A 12,396-nucleotide genomic window follows, 5' to 3' on the forward strand; every position below is an offset into this window, starting at 1 on the left:
TTCTAAGGAAAGTTTGAGGGCCAGTTTCATATTCATGAAAATAAAGATATTAATGAAAATAAAAATGCGTGGACTGACTCAGGTTTGGCATTATAAAGTCATGTGTTGTCAGCACACCTCAGGCCCGAGCATAAGCGTCCTTGGCAATCGTATATTGCCCAAGCAGAAACTACTAGTCATGCCAACTCAGTGACAGTCAAAGTGTTTGTGAGTGTAATAATAGTAAATATATAAACATGCAAAATGAAATAACAATGGTAAATTACTTGGAAAGAGAATATCCCCAGGTGGATGGAGCTACGCTTGATAAACCTGAGCTTCCTCACTAGGAACTCTGTTCATAGGCAAAGCACTGTCTCTGTTTTTACTAGCTAAGACTATTTACTCTTCCAGTCCTGGGCTGGGTCACCTTTCCCCTTCTTTCCTCATCATATCAATGAAACTCCTGTGATTCAGGGCAGATGAAAAATGGTTGGGAAGAGGCAGTGGTCAATCCTGAGAACATTAGATACCTGCCTTCAGCTGTAACAAACTCCCCAGCTCTCCTGGTGATCACAGTAACAACGAATCCTGATCTCTTCTATTTGAATAATAATTTTTTTTTTCATCTCCTATTTCATTGCATGCTGTGACCTCCCTCCTTGATTGACATCTTTTCTTCCATCAAAGGTAGCATCGTTCTTCCCGACTGTGACTCTTCTGCTCTATCCCTTTTCCTGCGCATAACTTCCTTTCTTCCCCCCTTTTCAGCCTCACTGAATCGGATTTAGCCAAGTGATCCACAACGCCTCATAAGCTCTAGAAGTGTCATTCTAAACTGAGAGGCTTTTCTCCCTGAAGTTGTGTATAAGATAAATATCATGGAGATGAAAAAATACACTGTTATAAATATGACTAATAAAAATCTAGCATTTGGCAAAAGAATGAGAAATGGCCGTGAAGGGTGACCTGTTAATCTCACTGGTAGAAGGTAATGCCAAAACTCTCGGCTTTTTAGCTGGAACTGGGACCTTACTGACAGAGCATCTAACTTGCTTTTTGATGTATATAGCATTAGCGATAACTGCTGAGTGCCTTCACTGGCCAAGTAACGCTCTCCTGGTGTTAGCCCCAGAGCGCACATGTCCGCTGTATTGTAATGCATTGTCTGCCCTACAGATGCTACACACACCCCCAGCTGTCGGAAGCCCAAGCCAACAAACCCTAAAAGTTTGCAGGCTTAAAAGCTGGGCTTGTGCTGTGCTGCCCAAGTGCTGAACTTGAGCCGCGTTGGCTGAATAACTACCTGACTTGCACTCGTAGGCAGCAAGTGCATCCAAAAGCTGTCCGTCTCTGTGTGTTCAAAGACAGGAACTAGTACTAACCTTGCTTGCTGCCACGGTACACGGAGATTTACTCTCAGGAGTACATATCTAGCACAAGCATAATGTTAATTTGTACGCTTCACCAGTGTGGTTTTCCTCCTTGGATTACAAACTGAAAAGATCAATGAAATTACGACTGTTGTTTTCATTGGGTGAATAATAAGTCCGTAATTAAAAAATGGTATCAGGTATATTATCAGAGAGAAGAACTGGTTTCATAAAACTGTCATTAACTTGAGCAATTAGTATTTTTCAGTTCTGTAATGAATGTATATTTATGACAGGGCTGAATGAGTGGAGGCCATGCAGGGTCTGTTACAACAGTGGTTGCTCTCAGTCACGCAAAATGAGAGGGAGAAGCTTGCCAGCTTCACGAGGGAGGCTCTCTGTCACGAAATCACTGGCCCAGTGCTGTGGCACCCTGCACAGCAAGTTTAATTTTGATTCATGTTTTACTGTCAAAAATAATCTTACAAAAACCTGGCTGAACTTCCTCAGAAGAATGTTTATTTCGGAAACAGCACCTGCCAGGGCAACAAAGCTATAATAAAAATCAGTCTCGACAGCGTAAGTGTTAAACCTAGCATTCTTGTGTTGCAGCTGTTTCGAGGTGAAGTCCCTCAATGCACCTTTTCATAAATTGCCCTCTCCATCCTTACTATAGTTACACTTCCCTTAAAAAATGGTATCTACTACAGCAGAAAATCATTCATATTCATTCTTCTAGTAGTCAAAAAAACCTTTATTGGTACAGCTACTACTGCTCTTATTTTTTGACAGTGTCCAACTGGAGACAGTCAGACAAATGTACTAAAATCTATCAAGAATTACTCGTGTAGATAATCTACCAAGTGAAAGAATTTCCACAATAAAGGTGTGTACATTACAGTAGCCTTGAGATAGGGCTGACTTCTTCCAAAACAAGTTCCTCTGGTTTTATGTGACTATTTAATACACTTCTGTGTTCAAGAAAATAACTCTTGCTCTTACTCTGTACTATGAAACCAGTATAGCAGGAGGCACCATGGGCTGGTGAACAGATCAGGAGACAGATGTCTTTTGTCTCTGTTTAAAGATTTTTCAGGGCCATTTCAGCTCCCACTTCCCCTTCTGTGAAGTGTTACAGCTACTATTAATTTTGCTAATTATATGAGCAGATTTTTTAAACTGAAATACACTTTCTTCAAAGTGTAAGGTATCTTTAACAGAAAAGTCGAAACTATGAGGTGAGCAAACTCATGGTTTTCTTGTGTCTGTGAATGAAAAAGCTTCTGGGCAGTGTCACTGAATGCAAATACTTGCATTCTGTTCATCTGTTTTAAATGTAAATGCTTCTACATTTATGACTTTTAAAAACTATTTTCTGACTGCCAGCACTTAAAGAAGGTTATCAAATATGATTTAGGTTAGCACCGTATCGTTTATGTCAGGCACAGAAGGAAATGATCTGCCCTGTATTAGAACTTGCGCGCGCACACAGTAAGTTCGCAGAAGAATACAACATTATTAAGAATGACCAGTATTAGATGTGGGAAGAAAAAAGTGATTATGAAATTTAGGTTCACTACTGAACCTTTTGTTGCTACAAAAAGAATAGTGAATTCTCTTAATGACTCTTTCCGTGGGTTGGTTTACTGCAGCTCACGGTTTCTCCTATGTTTCCCTCTGGATATAATTAGTACATTAGGATTTCACAGTTACATTTTATATATATGCGTGCATTCTTATGCATCCAGAAGAAAAAACATACATATTTTCCTTTTAGAGAGGATAGCCTCTCTAAAAAATACTGAAAAAGAGTATCTCTAATGTGGCTTTTCACGTACACACTTCTGTACCCTCTTTGGCCCCAAAAGAGTCCGCAGTGTTCCATGGCTTGCAGGCACAAAGGTAATTTCACTTGTCCTGAAAAGCAGCTGTATCGAAGATGAAGTCAGAACCACAGCACTGGACAATACGATTTCTAGGTGAGGGAGTGACTAACCATTTATCCACTTGAAACTACCAATACATATTTTTAGCGTAGGGGTGCTACCAGCAAAGTACAGCTTACTGTCAGGTGAAGCCATGCGTGTAACAGATGCTGGCAGTCTGAGTATAATATAGACCCGAGCGTCCGCATCACTTCTGGTCCTCTTTTTTTACGATGGGATTGTGAATTGTACTTTTTTCTTTTTGTAATTAAAGGGTGGAACAGATGGTGAGAACTTAAAGAGCTGCATCCATTAAATTAATGTAGAGAATGTCTCCACATTACAATTTAATATAATGGGATTTTACTTCAGTGAAACAAAACTATACAGTCTAGTGCTTGGGAATGTTTACTATATGAGAAGCTTCACTGTTAAAAGATTTCACTGAGTCATGCTATGAGCCTCTGCCAAATACCAATATGACCAGCCCAGTTAAAAAAGGGTGTTTCTTCATGCCAATGTATTTCACGTGCCACCCTGCAGTGAACCTTTTTTCGACTGTATACCTGTGGATTTTTGGTGTGGATGCAACGCCAAAGGGGGACAATGTCATCTGACTGCGTATGTTTAAAAGGAGAGTAGAGATTAACAAGCACAAGGTAGCTGGTCTAGTATTAAGAATGGTGTAACAAGAGGGGCAGGGTTTGACATGATTGCAGAGGTAGATTTAAGGCAGATGACCCAAACCAAACATTGATACTGATAAAAATCAATGAATGTTTCGCCAGGTCCAGGAATCAAGATGCTACTCTTCGGATGGCAACCGATTTCAAAAGTTCAGAGAACAAACTTTCTCATTTCTGTTGGAACAGGGGTTTGAATTACTATAGTTAAGGCAGAAAAAGAAAATCCAAAAGTGGAGGCATGAATTTTATAAGCAGCAATGGACACCGCTAGGTTTTCCTAAATCTCAGGAAGTATTTATACTTAACTGTAAATATTTGAATGAAACTTGTCTAAGCTACAGTTTGGGAATCCTGTATTTTATTACTGAAATGTTTTTTATCCATGGAAAGTTACAGCAAATGTTTTGTACGAGTGATTCTATACCCCAGCAAGCTCCAGCTGTAGACACATAATACTCGTCTCCCACGCAGCTCCACCATGCCTAGCAATCAATACATTGTCTTCTGCATAAAAAGGCTATTCCTCTGATAACCAGACACTGGGATAGGGATGAAATCATTATGGAAAATAGTACTAGGAAGAACAGAAAGACTCACAATGGGCCCAAGTGTCTCCGCTGCAAGCCTTACTCCAACTCAAATACACTACAGATTAACTTGTCTCAGTGACTACCGAATAAGAAAGTTAAAGGGACGAGCACACATACCATAGAAAGTTTAAATGACACTTCCCGTCAGTGTAATCTGTGAAATTACTGTTATGCTGCGTGGGAATAATTGAGAGGTCACAGAGGATTATGTGGACATTTATGTCTCATTCTGGTTTAAGTGTGTTCAACTCCAGTGATAGCAACAAAATTGTTTCCATCTTCAGTAATGCTGCATTTGCTTCTTGGACTTAATGGAAGAATAATACATTTATTAACTGCACACAGTTATCTCTCACTAAGATACTAGGTTTTCAAATTTTCAGCATCTAACTACTGAAACGTCATTTCAGACATACTGAAGCTTCTCTACCTGGTGTACGGAAATGAAAAATAGGATGGTTAATAGTTTTAGAATATCATACATCCCACCTCTCTCAGAACAAAGCAGAACATTGCTTTAACGGCAGTGGGTTTTGCCAGGGAACCTGATACGCAGTGCTGAAGACTTTGCCTACCGCTGCATGGGATGAGACGTATCGCTCCCTTTTCCCTCTTTCCCTTTGTCGGGGAAGGGAAACTTTTGCTATACTTCCTCTACAAGCTCTCAGTGGAGGAATGTCTCCTGTGCTGGCTGTTCCTCACTTCTCTACTTCAACTGTCAGCTTATCCTTCCTCCCCATAAAAAGGCAGGGACTTCTGCTTTGGAGAAATGTCCGCACAGCTGAGGTAAAGCCTACGGTGTTACTGAACAGTTTCTCCTTTGGCATCACACGCTCTTCAAACTGCAGCAGAGTGCATTCTATGACATAATTAGCAGCTGTATTCCAGTGACTCAAGGGAATATTCGAGTTCTGAATTTTGAGAGGATGTTTGTATATCTGATGTAATTTTGTCTCATCATGGTCTACGTAAGCTTTCTGTGCAACAGAACAAAGGAAAGAATTGACTGATGAGTCTGAAATACTTACACTAGGAAAATAACTATTTTGTTTCAACAGCTGGTGCAAGTTTTTCTCCATTAGATCTAAAGAATGCCGTTGAACAGAGGTTTAAGAAGTACAGCTTTTACTGTCAGTAACACCCCATGACCAACAAGAAAGGAGATCTGTTTGCAACACTTCAGAATAATGCTTGACCTAAGGAAGGTACTCTTTGTCCAACGCAGTCTCTGAAAATCAATCTTTTCACTTGGAAAATACACTTCTGCAGTTGAGCAACTGTGGCGTGTTTCTTAAACATTTATCCACATGTGCAATAAAATATTTAATTTTAATATTAATTCTGCCGCAGAAAATCATTAGAAACAAATAGAGGGAAACTGCCGGCAAGGAGCAGAACTGTTGGAGCTGCGTGGTCGGTCTGACTGCGCCAGATCCTCTGGCATAGCCCATGGCTGGTGATGCTGTGATCTGGACGTCGCTTCAGCTGCATCAGTAAGCGCGATACATATTTCTGAATTGAGTAGTTATTTCCATATTACTCACAGAAGCATGGGGTTTTTTTTCCCCCCAGTTTTCTTTCTGCAAGGAGGCTCCTGCTTGTGTTACGATTTCCTCTTCACTGGTGTTGTATTTGCTAACTCTGCAGAGTGGCGGGAGGCACACAGCATATAGGCAAATAATTACTAATTTCCAGGGGGCAAAGTGTTTAACAGCGAGGTTAGTTGATTATCTGGTCTTCTCTGACCACCCTTCTAAAACCTGGTAATTATTTGTATCTGAACAAAGTGAGCACATTTCTAAAAGAATTCAAATACCAGTGTTTTATGGGGGAAGCGTCATATTTTAATACCAACTCTAGAATAGCGTTTTCCATCAGTAGCTCTCAGTGGACTTCGCAGAGTCAATACCACTTCACCAAAGAGGAATCTGACGTGTTCAGCAGTGAGTTTATTTACCCCAAGCCATCTCAGCACAGCAAGGAAGGAACACAATCCAGACATCTTCTAGGCTAGTGTCGGATCCAGTTGGCCACTTTAAATGGAAAATATTATTTATTCTTGGAGGATTTGCTAGCTCTGCCTGCCTGTCACATTTTTGGTTTTTTGGAGCCTCATAGGTACTGTTTTTCTTTCTGGGATTTTCAAGGTATGCTCTTCCATCTCCTGAGTTGGGATGCAGTGAATGAAATCTGCTTTTCTGAGCTCTTAACTCTAACCCCGAGTCCATGTAAGCTTTTTCTGGATTTGATGACTCTAAGCCCCCAGTTGCCTACTTACCCCGAGCCCTCAAAATAAATTTTTACATAGGATTATATGGGAAAACGCATTAGGAGAGGAAGAGATTTTAAAAATAGCCTAGCTTCTAAATCTCAATGTAATCTCTTCTAATTGTCCCAGTATTTGAGCACAGGGCGTGGAGCTGTACTAGCCTAGTGTTGGTAAGGACGAGCCATGTGCAAGATACACACTTTACAAATACTTACAAATTTATGAAGCATTTTGAGGTGTTGGTTACACCCGGGTGATGTCATTGAAGGTCCATCTACAGTAAATCTGCTGTCTTCAGAGGGCCAGTGCGGTTTTTTCACACCCACATGCGATAACCCATAAAAGCAGCTGTTGCAGTTAGTTTCTGTCGGTCAACGCTTTATTAATCCTGCCACAGCAGGGGCATCGCTCCTGCGTAAACGGGCTGGCAGCAAAGCACGGGCAAGAGAGCAAAATCGGAAGGGCTGCACTGTCCTGATGCTTAAGTTCAATAATTTCTTCCTATTTAATATTGCGTCGTTTAAGATTTGCCCAAATTGCCCTAATTTTGATGGTGTGACTTTTTGATGCCATGAAATGTTGTTGAAAACTCTGTTCATATTTCAAGATTTTATATTGTAATTGCTGAATTTAAATAGTTACCATGCTGTAAAGCTACAAAATAAAAGAAATATTTGTTTTAAACTTAAACATAATGATAGGGCTCTTTATTTTTTAACATCAGGGGTTTTTTTTAACATTCCAGGCTTTTCATAGCTTTCTACCACGTCCTACTATCTAGCTTGGGGTGTCTGTACTTTTGTACTTTTATTTTTTCCCAGCAATGTCAGTGACTACCTGTAAAATGCAACAGAGGAAAGCTAATGGAAAAAAAATGTAAATATGTGACAATAAAAAGTTATCGCAATAAGAATTGGAATTTGCTTCCTAATTCCTATGATAAGCAAAGGCTGCTAGACTTCGCCGCTCGTGAACTGTTCCAGTTTCCTTATTGTATTAGCTTTGCTGCTCAGCAAGATTCTTCAAATACTTTACAGACACCTCACAACAGCAGATAACGTAATGATCCGGCAGAAATTGCTTCTCCCAAAAAATACAGGGTTGACAAGAGAGCCCCAATAACGCTTTCCATATAGCCCAAAACCCACAGTTTCCATATAACCCCAGTCCTACCAGTTTCAGTTAAACATGTGGAACAGCAGTTTACCTCGCCTCCATTAGGTATTTTTTTTAGTTCCAGCTTCTTTTACCGCCTCTGCAGGTAATTTATCCTCAGTTCACACCCAGTGAATACCAACAATCAAGGACAGTGCCTGGCCTCTTGAATCACGCTGTAGTTACTTGGCTGTTAATGAGTAACTGTTCATCTTGCTGCAGACCCATCATCAATCAGGGCTGGTAACAGAAAACAGCAAGATAACTATAAAATACCTATTAATTTTCTGTTAGGTTTTTTTTGTTGTTGTTGTTTGTAATTTACATGCTCTAAGTAGATTTTCCTCCCAGAAATGCATGTTTGCATGTTTTCCCTAATCTTACATTATTATGCAGATTCCTTATATGTTATCTACGTATACTAATCCCGGTAGCATGTCATTAATTCGTAGTACATTCAGTTAATTTAGACATGGATACTGGAGAAACATAATTAAAACACAACATAGCTATGCAATTACATTGTTTTGTTTCTTTTTTTTCTTTCTCTTTAGATACTGAACGGGCCAAAGTCATTGTAGGGGTTTCAGTTTGTAAAGCTGAGGCTGCAGTTTCACGTCCGGGGTGCAGCAGCCCCTCTTTTCCCTGTGCCCCTCTCGCTCTTCCCCTCCCAGGCGACTGTCTCACTGGTGCCACGGCATCTTCGTGAGGCTGTCATGCAGGAAAGGGATCCAAGTTCAAAATAACCATCTTTGGTCAGGTTATTTTAGTCAAGATCAAGCCCTTGACCGGGTTTACTGCGCAACCCCACATGCAATTACGCCAGCACAGCTTAGGGAAAGATGCGGGACTGGAAACAAACAACATGACTTTGGGCTGCCTAAGGCAGCGCTGCTGCCAAAAGAAACATTAATCAAGCTGTACCGATTATTTCTTTTGAAAGGATTTTGAAATAAAGTTTCAGAGCACTTGTAGATGAAACGTGTTTAGTTCTTGGGATAAAAGGCTGTAGCCAAAGCTAAATATGGCTTCTAATTATACAGAATAAACAGACACAAAATTAGACTCTGTGAAGTCTAAATAGGTAATTTCACGGTGAATATTTAAATACTAGATATTTAATAATAAAAAATATTAAATAAATATTTGCCATAATATCCTTCATGCCCATCATCCTGCTCGCCAAGCTACAGCCTACAATTGCTGTTTAGGAGTAAAGGGGTTTCCTGGGCAATAGTGGACCTCTAACTCTAGCGTCTCCTCACATCTCTGCGGAAGTACACCCAAAGTGCCTTTTGGCTAAAATTTCACATTAGCTTTATTTTTGTTAGTGATGCTGGGGCTGGAAAACTTAAGAAACAGAGGTAGTTGAGAAACCGTACCCTGTAAAAATGTGTCGTTTAAAGTTTAGCACATAAGAAAATAGCTTTTGTTCAAACACTACGTAATGTTTTTCATCTGGCAACTGTTTTCCCTTTAAATGATAAAACATTAAAACGTGAACTAAAAATAATCCTGTTGGCTGTTCCAGTTCAGGAAATTTCTATAAGCCAAGTTTTGTTGGTTTTTTTTTACTGACTGTTATTCCAAGTGTAAGTCAGCTCAGCAATTGCTGACTCCACAACCATGACTGGTTTTGTACAATCTTCATTTACTTTTATTTTTGGAAACTATGACAAAACATCAGCTGGAACACTCAGTCCAGCGTTTTCTTAACATACCTGGAATAAAACAGCAGATGATCATCTGCAAGAGAAATATTCCATAATGCACAGACCCCCAAAGGATGTCCCATATTCCCTGACTGTAAGATCCTTTAACAAGTGAAGAAGTTTGTGATGCTGGTGTTTAAAACCACATGTAAAATACAAACACCATTGGACAGGAAAAGTAGGAAAGTACCAATGTGAGAAGTCTTTGAGGTTGGATCCCGCATGCATTTTTCCCCCCTTGCGCTTACTCCAGCTACAGGTGTGTAGTCTGTAGGTCAGCAGCGTGGTTAAACCTACAGCCCAGTCATCCTGCTGGAAAAGCGGGTAGGCGTGTGCCTGAATCCAGTGCGCTTGTAGTTGAGCATGTGCTCCTTTGTTAAATACAAATGAACCGCTGAATTGAGGTCCAATCTAAAATATCAAAACACAAGACAGCAGATTAAAAATCTGCTAGCTGTTTTTTGTTCTTTTGTTTAATTTTGGGCATACTTCTCCCTCAAAATGAACATTTCGGTTTTCCACTGCAATGATACAGATTGGACTCAACCCCATGAAGACACCAGCACCAGTGCGTTGTAATCACGGTAACAATTTTATGCAGCAATAAATATTTTAAGAAAAGCAGTTCTCACCTTCCCAAATCCTGGACCATTCTGACAGGCAGTAAAAACACCACTTCTCATGTTTTAGTAGTTCTACATCTTTGTTATTCCCTCTGTGCTTTGAAGGAGAAATTTAATTTTGTTTCTTGTAAGAACTTGGCTTTCAGCTCCAGTAAGCATCTGATAGCAAGAAGTGAAATGGTCTTTTAAGTTCTATTAAAGAGTATTTTCTCTTAAAATCATATGCCAGCGCCTAAAGTAAATCTGTTATTTAACAACTCGGAGAGCCAAATACCTTGTGAGTAGCTCCGAGGATAATGCCAGTTGTATATACCAAAAATGGAGCTTGTCAGCAAAGGATGCAACCCATAGTTTCAAGTCCTTTGCACTAAAAATTACATTAACGTTTGTGTAAAAGACACCCGTACATACGGCACTCGTGTTTACAGTTACCCTGGGATTTCCGAGGGTGAAGGCATGCATGCGGCGTTATTACAGCCACGTTAGAAGTGGGTACAGTGATGACATCTGGGCTGATGGAAGAAATCCCGTGGATTTCAAAAGGCTCCACAGCCACACCTGCTGGCTGGTGGGCTCAGCGCAGTACGGATGAAGCGAATGGTAATTTTCAGAGAAATCACTCCAAAACAATGCTTAATGCTGTATCACACCATGATACCCTCAGTATGTCCTAAGAAAAATGTTAAACGTTTTGTAAAAGTATGAATGGAAGTGCTGTATGGCGGTTCTTGTAAAAACCTCTTTGTGGCCAAGCCACAAGTTTCAACAAGTTAAAAACTAGAAATTGCATTTCCTAAGCTACCATAACCCATTGGCCTTGCTTTATACATTAAAAGGTGATTGCACATTATCCGCTATTTTGACTGGGGAGTTTGCTTTACTCAGCCTCCGTCTGGGCAGCAGCAAACTGGTTTTTCTTCACTGTTCAGTGTGTGATTTCTCCTCGCTCTGCAAAGGGCCAGATCCGGTGCTCTTCCGTGATAAAATTGATGCCTTGTGAGGAGCAGGCACAACACAGTGAAGACTTGGCCAGTGTCTCTGAATCCACCCTTGTCTGTGTAGGAGAACATATAATTAATGTTTTGTGAGAGATCTTACAGAACTGTAGGGAAATGCAGGCTTTTGGGGACCTTTTGGGACATATTCAGGCTCCTCTGAATAACTCTGCTGCACACACACACAAACCGAGGACAGTCTGCAATCTCCAGGAGTGACTGGTTTACCAGTGTGCATGTAGCTATGAATTTATATCTGTTCATTTCATTAGATTATTCATAAATTCATATTATTTGGTTATTAAGAATCTTTTCATCTAGTGCTATTTGGTGTCTGTTCTCTACTTAAATTATCTCATAGATTTTTTTGTCATTGCACCTACTTCAGTAACATCCAGGATGTCTGGATCCTATTCTATCGCTGTGTAACCCAGTTCACGGTTTTTGGCTCATCTTTCTGAATTGGTACAGCGGGTGGCTGGAAGGTGAGTTGTTATTTTAGCTCCCAGTTCTAGGGTAGGTAAGGGCCCCAGAGTTTTATCTAAATTATTCTGGAGAAAATATTCCCTTTAGGAGCTCTCTGCTGGCGGAGGACTGTCCCAAAATACCCCTCTAATTTGTTAGATAGGGGTTATGAATGGACTATCAGAGTAGCTGCAGCAACTCTTCAGCGACTCAAGGCTTTTTCATCTCCCATGCTGCCCCTTTCTCTCTATAGTATGGGAATGTATCCGCTCCGTATCTCACATTCATATGTTCCTCTTGTGCATACCTGAGGGATATCACCCAACTTTAAGACTGCCTGTCTGGAGCTTCTTAAATTAAAAGGCCCGGGTGAGAAAGGTAGGATCCCTATCCCAATAGAGACATTCTTCCATAAGCAGTTCAGAACATCTGATTTAAGAGTTTAATTATTGCCTAATTGGGCTGATGTGAAGCATTTTTCTGAGAGCCTCTGGTTCTCTCCATTGACTGTTTGGATGAAAAACAGGCTCATCTAACCTAAACAAATAAATCAGACGTCTGAACTAGATGGGTTAATAGCCCTCTAGATGCATAGGAGGGCTTCCTGTATCACGTCCTAATTCT

This window comes from Pelecanus crispus, chromosome 8 (genome assembly GCF_030463565.1).
Source record: "Pelecanus crispus isolate bPelCri1 chromosome 8, bPelCri1.pri, whole genome shotgun sequence".
NCBI classification, from domain to species: domain Eukaryota; kingdom Metazoa; phylum Chordata; class Aves; order Pelecaniformes; family Pelecanidae; genus Pelecanus; species Pelecanus crispus.